The sequence below is a fragment of the Melanotaenia boesemani genome, chromosome 7 (genome assembly GCF_017639745.1).
Source record: "Melanotaenia boesemani isolate fMelBoe1 chromosome 7, fMelBoe1.pri, whole genome shotgun sequence".
NCBI lineage: Eukaryota > Metazoa > Chordata > Actinopteri > Atheriniformes > Melanotaeniidae > Melanotaenia > Melanotaenia boesemani.
In genome coordinates, this window is record NC_055688.1 from 9,809,456 (window position 1) to 9,827,004 (window position 17,549).

The 17,549-nt window shown below is 38.2% G+C and overlaps 1 protein-coding gene across 1 annotated transcript in view; it reads right to left on the reverse strand.

Moving 5' to 3' along the window:
- fat2 (FAT atypical cadherin 2) overlaps positions 1-15,803 on the reverse strand; it is a 126,080-nt gene extending 110,277 nt beyond the window's left edge. The window contains exon 1 of the mRNA XM_041989958.1: positions 15,686-15,803. The gene's annotated coding sequence lies outside the window, so the exon portion shown is untranslated. The remainder of the gene's footprint in view (positions 1-15,685) is intronic.
- Between the last annotated feature and the right edge of the window lie 1,746 nt (positions 15,804-17,549).

The following is a 17,549-nucleotide window of genomic DNA, read 5'->3' on the forward strand; positions in this document are numbered from 1 at the left end:
CCAAAAGGTGAATAAATATAGGCTATGCAATACAAAAGCTGTTTATGAATACCGGTGTCACATATGATCTCAGTTTATATGGGCTTTTGAAAACAGTTCTTTGAGATAGGATGTGCTGAAGTCTCTGTCTCCAGGTAGACTGGCGCTAGGGGTTTCACTGGTGGGTGATAGGTATGCTGGATTTTATCTTCATTCACCTGGTGACAGGTAATCAGATTACAAAAGTTCAGGTACTACTTAGGTTTTAAAGAGTTTTAAAGAACCTTGCAGTTTTGCCAGAGATAGAAAATTCCATATGGAGCACTAGAAGAAGTTTTTTCTTTAGCGGATACATATGCTACTTAGCAGATTGCAGGTCTCTCCACTATGTGCAGCAGGCACTGCATCTTGCTCCTAATCCATAGTATGTGCTTATATATCAACTGTCATATTAATGTCAGTCTCAAAGATATGGCTTAGCGCACTGTGGATATGAAGAAATCCCCAGTGCACTAATTACAGGTTGAAGAGGGATTTTTGTCTTCAGAAACGCCTTAATGTGCACAGTACAAGAGACTCTGAAATCTTGGTTGGTGCACTAATATTTAAAAATGCATTAGCTGACTAAAAATCAGAAATGAAAATTATTTAAAATGAATAATTTAAGAATGTGGCTTATTGAAAAAACAAACAAACAAACGAAAAAAAAAATGACCCAAAGCTTTTGGTAATTTGCTCTACATGATGATACAGAATAAGCTTTGAAAACTCTGTGGCAACATCGTGTGTTTTTGGAGCAGAACAAATGTTTGCTCATCTGATGCTAAAATCAAGGTAAATCCTTTAATGAGCAACTAGAGGAGGCTGGTGCAAGCGTGAGATGAGAATGGATTTATCTCTGACTGAAAACAGCAAAATATTATGAATTCCATTTGAATCTAATGAACTGTGTACCAGACAGGTAATGAATCCCACAAATCAGCACTGTTTGCTTTGTCAACTGTTGTAAAAATCCAATCTCCTCTCATACACAGCATATAGAGTTGGTTATTGTTTAAACCCACCTTTGTTTTGCAGACCTAACTATTACACTTCATATTACAAGTGATGTTCAGAAGCTTCAGTAATCCAAAGCTTTAGAGAACAAAACTGCATTGATTTTCTTTTCTGAAGTGAAAAGCTGAGCTTCTGGCGTGTCAGTCACTATCATGTCTTTTCATGATTCTGCTGCAATCTGACGGGTGTCATGGCATCTCTGCAGTTGGTAAACTCAACTGAGACTGAAAGAAAATCTTTTTGTCTAAACATCCAGTGCTCCAGGACATTACTGTTGCTGCTGAGGTCAGCTCACACACACTGCATCACTTCCCTCCTGCTGTGTGTTCCAGAGAGCGACCTGCAGCCACATGTTCAACTCCAACTCACAGGGTTGCATTTCGACATCACCCCCATGGCTCCCAGTGCAGACAGGGAGCAGTTTCTCCAGTTTTTTTTTTTTTTTTTTGTTCTTTACCCCCTCATCTACCTCTGTCAGTGAAAGCCAGGCATATTTTCATACTATCTGTGATCAGCATCAAACTTGCACTTTTATGCACAATGCAGGCAAGTTTTCTGTTTGAAGTCAGATGTCTCCCAGTTGTTCTTGTTCTGCCTAATATTTTTAACATCACGAGGCAGATTAATCTCATTTTATGTATATAGAGTGTGATGGCCGTACCTACAGCCACACAGTATAAGGCGGTGACCCCGCTACACAAACACATTTCAGTTATGTTAGTTTATGAGTTAACACCATTTTGTTATTTGGTTTAAATCTAGTTAAAATGCTTTAGTTCTCTCTTTGTTAGCGTGCACATTAGAGCACTATTGTATCTTCAACTCTGTTTAAGTTTTGTTTATTTAACATGTGTTCTTTTCTCTTAATGGTGCTTGGGGAGCCATATGAATGCTTGGGGGCAGATGTGAGCACAACCAGTAGACGCCAAGGAAACAGGAAGTGCAATGGTCCTGTACCAAGGCAGCTTCTTCCAGAGGGGAGATCATTTCTTCACTCTTTAAATATTTAGATTTGTTGTTTGGATTTTGAGTTGATTGCTTTCTTGTTTCATTGTTGGTCATTCTTTTGTTTAAGTAATAATTGAAATATCTGTTTAGGTTTTGTCTCTTTGTTTAGATTATTTGTTAGTATTTGTTAACCCCCTCATGTGTTTTAGACTGGTCTGGTCTGGTATTTACTTCCCCTTTTTTTCATGTTTGTTAGGTCAGTTTGGTTCTTGTGTTAGTTTGGTTTCTTTTTGTTACATGTTAAAAGTTAGTTTAAAGTTACTGAGTTAACATTATACCTTTTGTTTAGTTTTGTTCATTTGACCTCTTTTAGGGGGCCTGATTGTGAGTATTTTTGGGGGAAATAACACCCATTCTTTTTGAAACCACCTATGTTCTTGTCCTTCACCAGTTCCGTCCCTCAAATGGAGATTAATCTATATTAGGACCAGCTTATGATGGGAGATTTATTTTCAACTGTGACCCTTATTATTTTAAGGAATTTTAAACTATCCAACAAGCTGTTCCTGAAACTATAATTTTAGTATCGCCAACCACAGTTCTCTCAACTTCGATCCATAACTATAGCTTTGTGAATGTGTACATGAATGTTCTATGTATAAGCATGGTTATGTTGACTTGTTTTTGTAGGTTTGTCCAACTGTCAAGCACAGTGGTAGAGGGGTGATAAACTGGGCTTGTTTTGCTGGCACAGGACCTGGACATCTTGCGGTGATTGAGGGGACCATGAACTCCTCTGGGGCTTCATTTATAAAACTGTGTGTAGCAAAGCAGACTACAGGTGGTGTGCGAAGGGAAAAAAAGGAAATGGGGCGCACAAAAAACTTTCAGATTTATAAAAGCGTGTGCATGCACGCCCCACACCTGTTTATGTTTATAAATCAGTTGCCGCATGTGAGGGGGCACCTTGCCCTTATGGTGGTCAGGTGAATGCTTATAATAAATATTCATCATATCATTTCGATAATGGCTCAGAAAGGGAAAAGAGGGAAGAAACTTATTTTTTCAGAATTTTAGACTGAGACCCTGATGGACTACATTGAAAAATTGAATGGTGCGGCTGGATATTGCAGTCGGTAGGACATCCGTCCTTCATGCTGGAGCCCAAAGTTCGAATCCCACAGAGGTGAATATTAACACATTCCACTTGGGGCCTTAGGCAAGACCCTTGATGGTACATTGCTTTGGAGAGAAGTGTCTGCTTGATGACAGTAATTTAATCTTTTGTCTTAATGTGTAAAATAAATATGTACAGATACATCTGAGATTGGTAGCAGTTTATTTAGTGTTAAATAATATTTCTTTATAGTTCCTGGTGTTCCAGCTGGATGGGCGGTGCTGCAGCTGTGATTGGAAAGGGTGAGGCCAGAGACTCCACACAGCACCGCAGCAGGCGTGTCCTCAGAGGAAGTCCTGCAGGTGCTGAGGGACGCGATCAACACTATTAACAAGGTGGACAAGGAGTTGCAGAAATAAAGTCTGTGTTGATGGAAAGTAGGACAACACTAAAAAAGCATTGTGTAAAAATACATAAATAAAAAGAAAACCACCTCTTGCGTGTTTCATAAGTGTTCCATCCACTCTAAACACTCCAGCCTCCAGTCTGCATCTCACTCTGCTGTGTCTTAGAATGAATGACCAAAGCTTAAAATTTTCTTTTACTGACTGATTCAAGTTGGGATGACTTCTTCAGAAAGTTTGCAAGACGGCATAATGTAGCGCGGGGCCATTACTTTCATTAGCTGCCTGAAGTGTAAATAAAATAAAATCTTTTTACGTTTTTCAATGTGGTCCATCAGGATCTCAGTCTCACATTCCAAAAAAGCTGCTTCTTCCCTCTTTTCCCCTCCTGAGCCAACATGGAAATGATAGGATGAATAATTATTATAGATGTTAACTTGACCTTTCATAGCCACCATAAGGGCATGGCAAGGCGCTCCCTCACATTTGCCAACTTTAGAGTTGATTCTGATTTATAAACAGAAACAGGCGTGGGATGTGCTTGCGCACTCTTTTATAGATCTGAAAGTGTTTATGCGCCACATTTCCTTTTTTCCCTACGTACACCACCGGTAGTCATCTTTGCTATGCACAGTTTTATAAATGAGGCCCTAGGACAGTTTGGTACAGTAAACTCTGATCTCCCTTGTGTTTTCTACAGCTAACAGTACCCTTACCTGATAGGTGAGGTATAATCCAGATAGCAATAGATGCCTCAGTCATGTAGGCTGACATCACAGTGGCACAACGCTTTGAGGATGTACTGTCTTTCACACTATAGTAGTTCATTCATTGTATAGGAAGTCATCCATTTCCTGCGTGATGACCAAAACAGCATGGACAAGTTGAATCATGGATGCATGCAGCTGCCAGTATGGCTTTGAGAACCCAGGAACATGTCATAATTGGGGGCATTGTCTCCACATGTTCACAAAAGTTCTTCACAAGGAATTTGCTGTGCAATACTAAGTGGTCTCATAAGTGGATGAAAGGATTTCATGGTTTTCCTTTTGTCACCGAAAACTATACGGCATTATTCCTCCTACAACTCCTTCTGATAATATTCATCCCATCAAGCTGGTTCCTGGTTTTTGTAAAGTAATTACACCCCCATCCCTCAAAAAGAAAGGAGAGAAGGGTAAAAGATTTTCCTGTAATATAATATCTCAGTAAGCTCAGTAAATGCACTGGAGTGCTTTTAGGATGTGGGTGTTTTCAAAAGATCTTTGAGAAATAAACACACTGAAGGAGTGAGCTGTATTTCCATGAACTTACATTGTGTTTCATTTATCTGTAAAACACCCTCTTTTAAGGATGATTCATTATTGTATGTCACAACTAACACATTTTTTTCTTAGCTTTGTAATGCTCAACTAACCTGCACCACTGCACAGTATATTGCAGTCCATTACCATAATTCCAGAGTATAACTTACCATAAAATATATTATAACAACCTATGTTTTTGTTGCTTCCAATCACTTTGCTAAATATCTGATTGGCCCAGAATGAATAATTTTAACTGCACAGCCAGTCTTTTTATACTGGTGAAAGGTCATATTTTGGATGTTGGATTTCGTAAGAAGTTTGCAAGTAATGGAGGATCATTCTTATTATATAATGTAAAAGCAGGAAATAATGTGTAGACTTAAAAAGGAAAACGGCAAGAGGCAAAGCAAATTCAGAATAGGGGAAGGGGAAAAAAGAACCATTGGTGTGGCTTTTCCCACATAGAAGTCACAGAAATGTACAGAGTGACACTAAGGTTTGTTTTCTCCTCTACTCTTGCTGTAATTTTTTGCTGGATTGTGGGACGATGGCTTTTGATATAGTCATCTCCAACTTGACCACTTGGTGTCAATACTTGTTATGCACCTTCTTTGAAAATAGTGAAAAATCTCAAGGTGTGAATTGTAAAAGTATTGTATTGATTGAATTTGAAGATATTTATGGAGTGTGTTTCAGAGATCCCTTCAGAGATAGCCTGCTAGCGAGCTAGCACTTGTCTGTACCCTCAAGTATTTCCCTCAGTCCAACATACAAAAAGGAATCATGGTGTACAATGTGTGCTTAACTTGCATGCAATATCTCAAGCTGGATGTACTCTGGTGTTAATTCAACTAAATTTAATGAGAATATAGTGGTTTCCTGTTCCTGAATTTTTAAACATTCCTGTGCTGCATAATTTTTACCAGCCAAAGCAGTAATTAATGCAGCTGAGAACCTGGATGAGCATGGCGCATGGTCCTTTAGATATGATGTTTTTTCATAAGCCCATTTCCTTGGCTAATAGACAAAGAAGATTTAATATAAATATCCATTGTTTTATGTTACCCTAGTCAACAATCAGTTATCTTTTGTACACCATTAATTAATAATTGATTTGGACATCAGATGAACACAATGTATTATTGAATAATGTGTTCTTTTATTGCTCACTGGCAGTTTTTGTTGTGCTCTAAACTAAATATTTGATGTTTTTATTCAGCTTGTAAAACAGGATTTAAAGTGTAATGCTATCCTTTAATATCTACTGGCAAGTCACAAAGTTGAGAGCACATTTTCTTCCACGAGAAACTTCACTTACTTTCAGACTCATTTGCATAATTGCCGACTTCAATTTCCCCCCTATCCATTAAAAAAACAACAGCTATAGGCTTTACACTGGTACAATCTAAGACGGTAATGAGTCTGTGCTGTAGTACTAGGCCATGATGGATGGGGAGCCTTCACCCGGTGTCAGTCTATTAAGTGCTCACTTTTGTATTATGGTGAGGAAAAACCAGCACAAATATGTTGACTACAAAGAACAAGTGATGTTTTGCTACTCTTGTAAGATTCACAGAGAGAAATAACCCCAAAGTGTCACATTTGACAATGAAGTGCTACAACGAGGTCTTACAGCAGCTGGTCCTATTCACAACAAAGGATGTAATGAAGAACTCTGACACGTGCTGGTCTTTAGCATTTCAGTCTTGTTCAGATTTCCTACTGACTGCAAAGTGATTTAGGAAGTCATTATCAAGAACACATCTGAGCCAAAACAGTCTGTCCGTCTCTTCTGGACAATTTATTTGCTTTACTGAAAACCTAAAGATGAACATGGACATTTATTCAGATTAGTAAATATGTTCTTAACATAATTTATCCAACAGTTTTTAAAGTGTACAAAAAACCATCTGGATACACAGAGAAATTTCTAAATTAATTCTGCTGTTATACCATTTTTTTTCCTGAATTTAGAGACAAGGGCCCATATGCTGCACCTTAGTGCAGGATCATGACCTGTCCTGCAAGTTTTAGACGTATCCCTGCTACAACTCACCTTTCCCTAATGACAGTTTGCTCTTAAGTTCTGCACAAGCCTCATTATGACCCATAAATAATTTGACTCAGATATATTGCAGCAGGTAAACATGTAAAATCTACACAACAGTGGCTCAAGAGGTCCACTGTTGGTGATTCCTGCACTAGTGCATATATTGAATAAAATTTGCTTACATTCTTAAATCAGCAACAGCTGTACTTGAACAAGCCCAGAAAAAACGCATTGTTTACAGTGGGTCTGATTCCCGTTTGGTCCCAGTTTAACGCCACCATGGAAAAGTCACAGTCTATGGAAACTGTTCAGTAAATGTTTCATTCTTCTTTTGAACACATTCAGTGGAGCTAATCTTAGCATTAAGATTTTAGTACAAATGTAGTAACAAGCTAGCGCTCACACTGCTGTGGCTCTAAGCTCTTGTTTACGTAGATGCTAACATTAGCTTTGTACCATTGATGCTAACATTAGCTTTCACATCACAGTGACTAAACTTTCCAGGTGTGTTTAAGGTGGATGAAGGTGAATGTGGTGTACACAGCGTCCCAGATTTTAATACTTAATAGGTAGCAGTTTGCTGCTCTTATTTTTGGCTCTTATATTTGTGCAAAATGCTGTGGCACATTTTTTTTTAACAAAAACGCCCAGGCGGGAACACATCACTTCAGTTCTGCAGTCGCTCCACTGACTTCCACTTTCTTTTAGAATTGATTTTAAGATATCATTGATTGTTTTTAAAGCTCTTAATGGCCTCGGTCCATCTTACTAACTGACATACTGTCTCTTTGGGGCCCAAACAGAACTCTGAGGTCTTCCAGCCAATTTTTGCTGGAGGTCCTGAAAGCCAAGTACAAACACTGGGGTGACCAGGCTTTCTCAGTGGCTGAGCCCCCTCTGGAACAGACTTCACCCTGATATGAACACTTTAACTGACATGGGTCTTTTTAAGTTTAGGCTCAAAACATATTTATTCCGACTGGCTTTTAATACTTAGAAATACTGTGACATATTATTTAATTTTATTGTGTTTTATTGATGTACTTCTCTTTTCATAATTTTATTGTGTTTGCACTGGTTTTATTGGAAAGCACTTTGGTCACCTTTGAGTGTTGTAAAGCGCAATATAAACAGAGATTGATTGATTGACTGATTGATTGATTGATTGATTGGTTGGTTGGTTGGTTGGTTGGTTGGTTGGTTGGTTGGTTGGTTGATTGATTGATTGATTGATTGATTGATTGATTGATTGATTGATTGATTGATTGATTGATTGATTGATTGTTAAGTTATTAACACCCAAAAGTGACAGCGGTGCTGTAGCAACAGCTGTGTGCTGCTATTGTTTTAACTGATTGCGCATGCAGACATGTCTGTTTTTGTGATGTTAGGTTAGCGTTTCATCTGGGGAAATAACAAAAGACAGGAGATCAGACAGAGAGAAGACCATGAAGAAAACATTATAAGTAAAAGATTGTTCAACAGTCTCAAATTCCAAGTCCAAATTAAATCTCAATTTTTTTGAGTGCGAGTCTTAAGTCACTGGAAATGCGACTTAAGTGTCTCAAACTTGAGTCCCGATCTCTGGATTAAAACTTTTGGCTGTTGGCTTGAACAGAAATTACTTTAAGGCAATGTCTAGTTTGTATTGAGAGGACTCACAATATTTAGGGGATGAGAACCAAGTTCAGAGGTTTAGCCCTATTATCCATGACAACAACTTATTATATTACACACTAATTCTGTTACTGCAAATTGTCAACGTCTAACTGAATAGCCTGCGGTCTTGTATTATCCTCTGCAAAGTATGACATATAATTTCTCTGCCCCACATATCTGTCATGACAATCTTTTTAATATCATATGATCTCTAAATACAGAAGTCATTTATATTTCAGAAATATAAATGGTGCACAGTAGTTTTGGTTTTGCAACAGTGGAACTTTTGTGTGGAATTTGGTAAGTGGCCCAGTTCTCACTTTTCTCACCCATAACACAACAACTTTTTTTATGACAGTCTGAACAAGACAAATCCAGTTCATTCTGACGCAGGCCACTTTCAATTGGTCCTAAATCGGATCTATACCTAATTATTTACATAAGGGAGCATAAGGGCTATAGGTTGTTGTGACATCTGATAGTGGTCGCATTTAAAAGATAATTTTGGTTTATGGTTCAGTCACATATCCTTAAAGGATAAAAAAAAAACTTACACCAAGTGGTTACGGTCCTCTCATCTGATTGGGGAGTCACTTCTTTTACCAGCATGCCTGTATGCCACACAGTGAGTAACATAGTGACACAGCTTCCAGACAGAGTTCTTTGGTGTCCTAAGGAAACCAAACAGCTTTGTTCCTGCTGTCATTATTGGACTAAACTGGCTGAGGTGTTAGGTTGAGCATACATTTGTTGACTCTACACAAGGATTATCAATTTATTTACTTATACATTTGTTCAAGGTTTTAACACATAAGAACCCGATGTGACATATTTGTTACATACAGTTTCTGAGACATTTTGCTTCAATTTATGGTATAAACTTTGCTCAAAATCCTGTTGAACACAATCTGATACTTGTCTTCTGTCCCTTAATAGATACCCAGAAGCAGAAAACCATATTATAATATTTTTAATATATCACATGGTAATAAATGGTAGATATCCCCCCAAAAAGTGTAATTTTTTTGTTGCATTTTGTTAAAGGGCCAAATAAAGGCCTCATATTTAAAAAAACGGGACTTTTCTTACCATTTGTTTATGGGTTAGGCCTTAATGGGTTAAATGAGTTCTAAGTATGTTAAGTGATAGAGCTGTGAGCACTTTTCTTTTTTTTTTTTTTTTGCAGATTTTTCTTTTCTTTTGGGTTCATTGTTCTATGCTGCATTTCTTTTAGAATTTGTACATATATATGAATGTCATGTCACTTTATATAGCCATGGTTTTAAATAAAGGAACCTGAGAAACGTGAGAATGAACAATGTAAAAACATAAATAAATGAATGAATGAATGAATGAATGAATGAATGAATAAATAAATAAATAAATAAATAAATGGCTTTCAGCAAAAAACTAAGAATTGAGCACAAAGACCTGCAGTGTAAACAAAGTCACAGCGTTAAAGCTGAACTTTAAGATTTAGTGGTTTGTACTAGTTTTGGACTGGATTACTTGAACACGCAGACACCTTTATTTATTTTGGGGCTAGGTGACATGGTTAGAAAATAATTTCTCATACCAGACTCAAATAATAATAATAATAATAATAATAATTAATAGTAATAATAATAATAATAAACCTTTAATTTCTTAAAGACATACTACAAAATTTCATGAATTTCTATAAAAGAAAATCTTCCTAAATGGCACAGTGGAATTTATCGATAAAATCTATTTAGAGCTTTATTATTATTTATTTCCATATTAATAAAATTTTTTAAAGGTTAGAAATAAACTGAATGGTTTAAATTACTATTTCACTATTTCCTGCTGTATGAAATGTGCCTTTGGAAACACATCATCCACTTAATGGCAATCTTCAGCACTTGGATTAACAACTAGATTTCTTTTTCCTGGTAGTTAAAGACTTTCCACCTCTCTTCAAAAAACCCTTGTAGTGTTCTTCCTGTGGCTGGTAGATAAGTTGGTAACACTTTTAAAAGTTTATTTTGTTTTTGTCTGCAAGATAAGATTGCAGCATTTGAATGTTAATATCGTGTTGTGTGATATTTTCAGATAAAACAACATGTTCTTTTTTATCTCGTTTTCCAAAGCCAATCGAAGATTGCCGGATCATTAAGATCATGGCTGTTTCTGTACTTAGCATTGATGACCATGATCCTGATTCAGCCGTGGAGAAATTTGCAGGCGTGTGCAGGGCTTGAGTCAAAACTGAAGAGATGACACATGAGTTTAAAAATGCAAGAGTCATCTTTCCTGTGGTGAGAAAGGATCAGGCCTCACATGGAAGCTGTGCACATTAAACACATAATTCTGTAGTAACCTCCAGTTATTCACTGATACAGGTCAGTTTGTTAATTCAGTCTGTTTTTTTCATTCTTCACTCTCCGCTGATACAAATCACCTTGAAGAAAAAAAATCAGAAAAGACTCCAGAGTATTGTTAAAATGGGGAACAAATGTAGTTTTATGTAGTTATGGTCAAGCCAGAAACACCTTCTGCCAGCTTTTTCCTCGATTAGGACTGTTTATTCCTAAATAGCTTGACACATTTATTAATTTTCTTTTGGATCTACTGTTATTTCCTATGTATGGGACTGATTTGTCTTTATGGCTCGGTGTACAGGCAGTTGCCTAAGGGGGATACCAAGGACCCTATTAGCAAACAAACTTATTGTATGAAACTTTTCAACTCATTTGGGATATCAGTATATATCAGCATCAAACATGAGTTACTCAGTATCAACACTTTTAACAGTATTTGTCCAAATTTCACTTCAGCTCATTTTCACAAAACTCTTCCTGTTTTTTCCTGTTCAGTCAGGCCATTTATACTGAATACAGTATAAAGCCCAAGAAAACCATGTGTTAATGTTAACAAGGATGGGATGGTAGCTCAAGACAGCTGCCAACCACAGAGCCTTCAGCTATTACAAAAGTTGAACTTCTCCATGATTAGTCTTCCTGCTTTCAGACAGCAATTAAAACTCAGCTTTGGGGGAATCTGGGGGTTACAGCCAGCAATGAATAAGCCTGGCCAAGTCTCCTACTTGTTATTTATGGGAAGCACCTCCCAGGTCTCTGCTCTGCTCTCATTTTATTGTTCCTTTACTGCATGATTGTTACCAGCACTCAATAACGCTGACCCTTGACATCTGAACAAATGACGCAAGTCAGCAGCCAAAATTATTCTCCTGCTGTCATAAATGCTTTCATGTTGGACAAAATTATCAGAATTGTGAGCTTAAATTTCTTAGCAGCACAGAACCTTTGGAGATGGATGATTTCCTCATTTACAAGCTTTGCAAAATCTAAAAGTTATTTTTTCTCTTCCCTGTCCAACAGAAAAAGTTCAACATAAGAAGCAACTTTTCATCTTTCAAGGCTAATGCTTTTGCAGAAGTATAATTTCACATCAGACCTGGTGGATTATCTTAAGGTTATCTGTCTGGATTTGGGAGAGGTGCGGCCTTCAACCTAACCTTTCTCACACCCACAGTATGTAGCCTTTAACTGGAGCTTTGTGAGGCTGTGCTGCTTCAACCTGAAGACACTTAACCCTGCCAAGAGAACAGAGCACTAGGATAAAACCCTGAGGACAGAGATGGCAGGAACCTATCTTAAATAAAAGCAAATAAAAATCTAAAGTATTCAACAGCTGGAATATTTAAACATCTTCAGGACTGACTGAAACTGATTCTTCAAGCTTTACATGTACAACTGTGACTCTGCCTGAGCATCTGTAAAAATTCAATTAAAAACTGCACCATTGGTCATAAAAATCCTGAAGTTATGGGAATTTTTAGGAGATGACATTTAGTTATCGTGGGGAATCAGACCACTGCCACAATGATACAGTTAATATTCTTCGTGGTATGAGGTCATCTGTATAATACAGCAGACTCTCCTCTCAGAGCTGTTAGCTCTTCACATCCAAGGCAGGACTGTTGAATCTTTTGCATGTTGCACTTTCTGCATAAAAAGTACCCAGAATGAGACAAAAGTATTGTTACTCTGGATTTAAAACATAAGGCTCATTCAGACACCTCAGGAGGAAAACCTTCCTTGGAAATGTGTTTCCATCCAGCTAGGTACAACAGGTGTGTTTTAACATGTTGCTAGCTTGATGCAGTACCAGGAATATGTTCTGTTATATGGAATATTGAGTTACAACCTCCAATGACAAACATGAACAACCCAATACACTGTGAGCACAGTGTATTTAGCATTTCCCCCCAAGGACCCTTCAAGGGGCAGTAGTCAGATAACCTTTCTCAAACAACCTGAACCAGGAGCTAATGCTGACATTAGTGACAGTTCAGAGGTGGTTCCACTTTAAAACCTTTTAAAAACCACTTGGCTTTTCCACCACTGCCCAACATATTTACATCGCTTGAAAATGTTTGTTCTAACGCCATTTATGTGTCATTTCAACTTCACTCGAGTGTATCCTGAATCTCTGCAGGCTGCCAGAGAAAAGAGAAACAGATTGCTTTTGCCTTCTTAGCAGTCTCTGTCTGGTTTTCCCTCAACTCCTCTACCTTGGATTAGTCAGACTAGACTAGCTGCTATACAGGTTTTAAAACCAGTTAGATAAAACCCTCTGAAATAGTACCACTGAAATGATGAACTGATCAGTGACTGATTTTTACAAGCTTAACAGCAATGTGATCATCACTTAGAGCATATATTGAGGAATAAAGGACTGACGTCGCAGCAGGATTTAGAAAAACATGTCCATGCATTTATCTTGAGTAGACTAGCGTTCAGTTTTTATGCTCCTCCCATATGAAACAAACTTTCAGAAAACTGCACGTCTGCTGAAACTCTCAGCAGTTTTAAGGAAAGGTTAAAAACTTTTCTATTTGCAACCTTTTCTTTTTAATACTTCCTCTGCCCTCCGCTGTAATGCGTTTTTTGTAAAGCACTTTGAATTGTCTTGTACATAAAATGTGCTTTTCATATAAACCTGTCTTGCTTTGGGATACAGGATTTAATTTATTTACGCAATTATCTGTTTATTCAGCTAATGCCTATAATGGACAGTGGCAGTAAAGCTCTCAACACCACTGTACTTGATTTTCTTTTTTTTTTTAACTCAAAGCCTTTGACTCCAAACCTCTGTGCATCAGATGGAGAAAAGAAAACAGTTTGGTACCCTGAGGTGCTCAACAACTTTATTAAGGTTTACAGGGGTGGGCCACAAGTGGGATTCACAGGATGGGGGACCTTACACCAGGCCTCTGCACAGACCCTGACAAGTCTGTTGAGCTCTTGGAGCAGGTTGCAGAGCGAGGCTGTCCTGCAGACAGTGAGGCGGAGGAGGATGGGTTGACCGTAGGAAACTCTTCTCACGAGCACAGCCCTCCCACCAGGACTTGCTGTAAGCAAAGGCTTGCTGTGGCAGAAGGGGTTCAATGAGACACCCCACACGCTGGGCAACCAGAGCCAGGAGGACTAGGTTCATCCACCCCTGCAGATCCTCCGAGTCACAGTTAAAAAGCATGCCACTTGATGTCAGATGTCAAGGCCTAATTGAGCCTTTATTTAATATTTAGTGTCTGCACATTGAAGATAAAGAAGATGGAAAAAAGCTGTAACAGAGTGCAAACCCAGTTTGACACACCACACCAGAAACCAGGGTTTCACACCACGATTCCAGAAATCCTCCATCTTATCTGTTGGCACAAACTGGACAGCACTGCACCGGCTCTGTTTGATGGAGGGATTCTTTAAACAGTAAAACATGACCCCGTGTGAAAGGATCTGCTGTACACAGGGTTGGGTCATGTCAAGTGAAGGGTGAAGGGTTGAGTGTAGGTGTCGAGGGCGTCTGGTTAACCTAAATGGACCTTCCACACATACACACATCCACACTCACAGTCTGATAGCAAATACCATAATTACAGGGAGATTCAGAAATACCTCAGCGCTGCTCCTTGTTAGCGGCCCATCACTCATATACACACAGGGTTGTTTTGGACCTGACTCTGTGAGAGGAGCTGGGCCAGATATGTGTGTTAAAATTGGCTGCATTTATTTAGGCTAAAACTCAAACTATTTTTAGAGCATTTCTTTTTGTCATTGAGGATTGATTTTCTCAGTTTCCTTGGTAATTTTCTCAAACTCAGACAGTAAGACGGGCCAGCGGGCCGGTCTAACAGCCAAATGAGCAGCTCCATCTACCCTTCCAGCCAAATCTTTATCTTAATGACACCTAACAACCATGTTATCTGTCATTAATGAGGTTAAGTCTGTGTAAGATCATGTCCGGTCATTTGAAAACTCCCATTCCAGATTCAGTGATTTGAAAGCCTTGGGTTGCAGTAAAAACAGAAGATTTATTTCTACAATAGAAAGAGAGAAGAAATATTTCCTGAATCGATTAAACCAACTATTTGTCTGAAAGCAACAATTTAACAATTCATAACCTGTGAAAGTGCTCAGGTCAAACAGAGTCAACTCTTACAGAAATGGTCAGTCTTTAAAGGTTATCTTCTGGTTCATTCATTACAAACGCCATCATCACTGTCAAAGTATGCACCATGAAGGCAGAACTTGCAGGAAAGTGACAGGGTCCATTTCAGCTGGAGGGGAAAACTGACTCTTAACCTAAAAAAAAACTTTTTTTTGCTGTCACCACATTGCAAAGAATTTCTGCACATGCACCATTAAAGTTACTTTAACTCTTCACACTGTGAATCAGCTCAAGAACAAAAAGACATAGAAAGGGAGGAAACTGCCTAGCCAAAGTTTCTAACGTCAGTGGCTGTGCTGCATGCATCGACATGTACCTCTGCCACTTCTTTAGCCAACTTCCCACGCAGGTGTCAAATTTAAAGTTGAATCTTTTACAAAACCCAGGCCCTGTTTCTTTTTTTTTCAACACGAAGCAAACCAATAAATTTATTACCACAATCTTTAGTTTTCTTTGGTTAATCCTAAACCTGCATCGTAACGCTTCACTTCAGTTTTTCTATGGTCATTATAAATCACCAAAACATACATACAAAACAAAAAGTTTAAGCAGTTCAACAGTGTTGATATATTATATAAACTGTGTGTTTAGCCACGCTGTCATACTAAATAGTGGTGGTGCTGCACACAATAAACAGGATTGTGAATTGGAGTGAAGCGAAAAAACTTACCTGAGGTCCTGTTAGGTGACTCTTCCAGGAATGTATTCTCCTCACTTCAGAAACTTAAAAAATCCTCTGATGGCATGATGACAACAAACACATTCTCACCGTGGTTTGCAGTGAAGCCCGGGAGGAAAAGTGTCTGCAAAAACCACACACCATACAGAACTGTAGGATTGTACCTCTGCTGCCTTTAAGTCAAACTTTAGTCCCTTCAGCGCTGCACCAAAGTGCTGCTGAAACACCTCAACACTCACTCAGGACTCCCATCTCCACCCACTTCTTACACTGGCCCTCCTCTTTTTTGTGTAAAACACACACAAACACACACACCTTCCATGTGCCCAGATTGCAGGCTGTTCCCCTCCCCCTTTCTTGCCTGTGGGCTCAGGCCTTTGGGGCTCGGCCAGGACGGCTTCTGTGGTGTGTACATATGCGAGTGTGTGGTTTCTGTTCATACTCTACATCTTGTCTGATCAAATCTGCTTGAATTCTTATTTGTTTCCTTAATCGATGCTTTGTGACAGCTTCTGCAAAAAGAAAATAGATAAACTGAGTATCCCCTTTGTATAGTGTATATTACATATATTTAACACACTTTGAAACTGTGATAAAGACAGACTGGAATGTGTCTGACTGACAAATGTTTTCCATGCCTGTATAATCAAGAACAAAGTAAAACAAAAAAAAACAGATGCATTTTTTTTCCTGCCTAATGAAAAAACCAAAATATTGATTCCTCTTTTCTTTCATCAATATATCAGTTTCAAAGTGACTGATTGTTTTCATGCATGAATGAGTATTAACCACATTTTTGCGGATTGAGAGAAGAACTACAGCTAATAACAGCATCATTATGACAATTGTACAGCGTACAAAAACACTGGTCTTAGTTTCATATATTCTTCTTACTCCAAAGTATGTAGTTTGTAGCTCGTGGTGGTTTAGTAAATGCTCATGTTGCTGGAATCCAGCAACAACTTTAGCTTTACAGCATTTGCAGTAAATACTTGTTTGGGTCATGACACGTCCCGACCTTTAAAACCAAAATATTTCCAGACAACAGATACGGCACTCCCGTGTCGTCATGTTTAACTTCAACGTCTGCTACAGGTTCGAACATCTCTAACAACACAGCTGCTCTGCTGCATGCATGTTTAGTGGTTGCAACAGTGAAATAAGCCCCCCCCCCTTTAACAGTTTCCATTTGTGCCATGTTCAAATATTATTTAGGCCATTGAAACTGGTGTTTGTTGTAAAAGCATAAATAAATAAAGGAAAACTAATTCATATAATAACAAAATAAAAACTGGGTTTGGGTATGTAACCTGTAACCTCTTAATCTAATTTTATCCTAATCTGGGTGATTCTTTACATTTTGACAAAACATGAGACAATCACAAACTTTAAAAAAAGAACATATTCTTAGTTTTAAAAAAGTGTTTGATGAAATGATTGCAGCCATCTTCTCAAAAATGTGTTTATTAAATATTTTCCTCTTAACTTAGGATTGTCAACTTGTTAAGATTGACAATGACGAGATTAGTCACAAACTCCCTGAATAATCAGTTTGTTGTTTAGTTTATGAAACATCTTAGAAATTTGAATTATCACACATATGTATTTTAAGTCCAAGGTAATGATACTTGATTTGTCTGGCCAGATGATAAGAGATGATGACATCAACAACACACAGCAACACATTTAACAATACGCTGTGAGCTGAACAGATAAAGACTTTGCATCTTTGTTGTAATGACAAGCTTGGTGTAGCCATGTGGCTCAGCAGGGTCTGATGGTTAAATCCATCTCAGCCTAATGCAGGGAGGTAATTAACAGTGTAGCTCAAGCATGGTCTCAACAGGCTTTATGC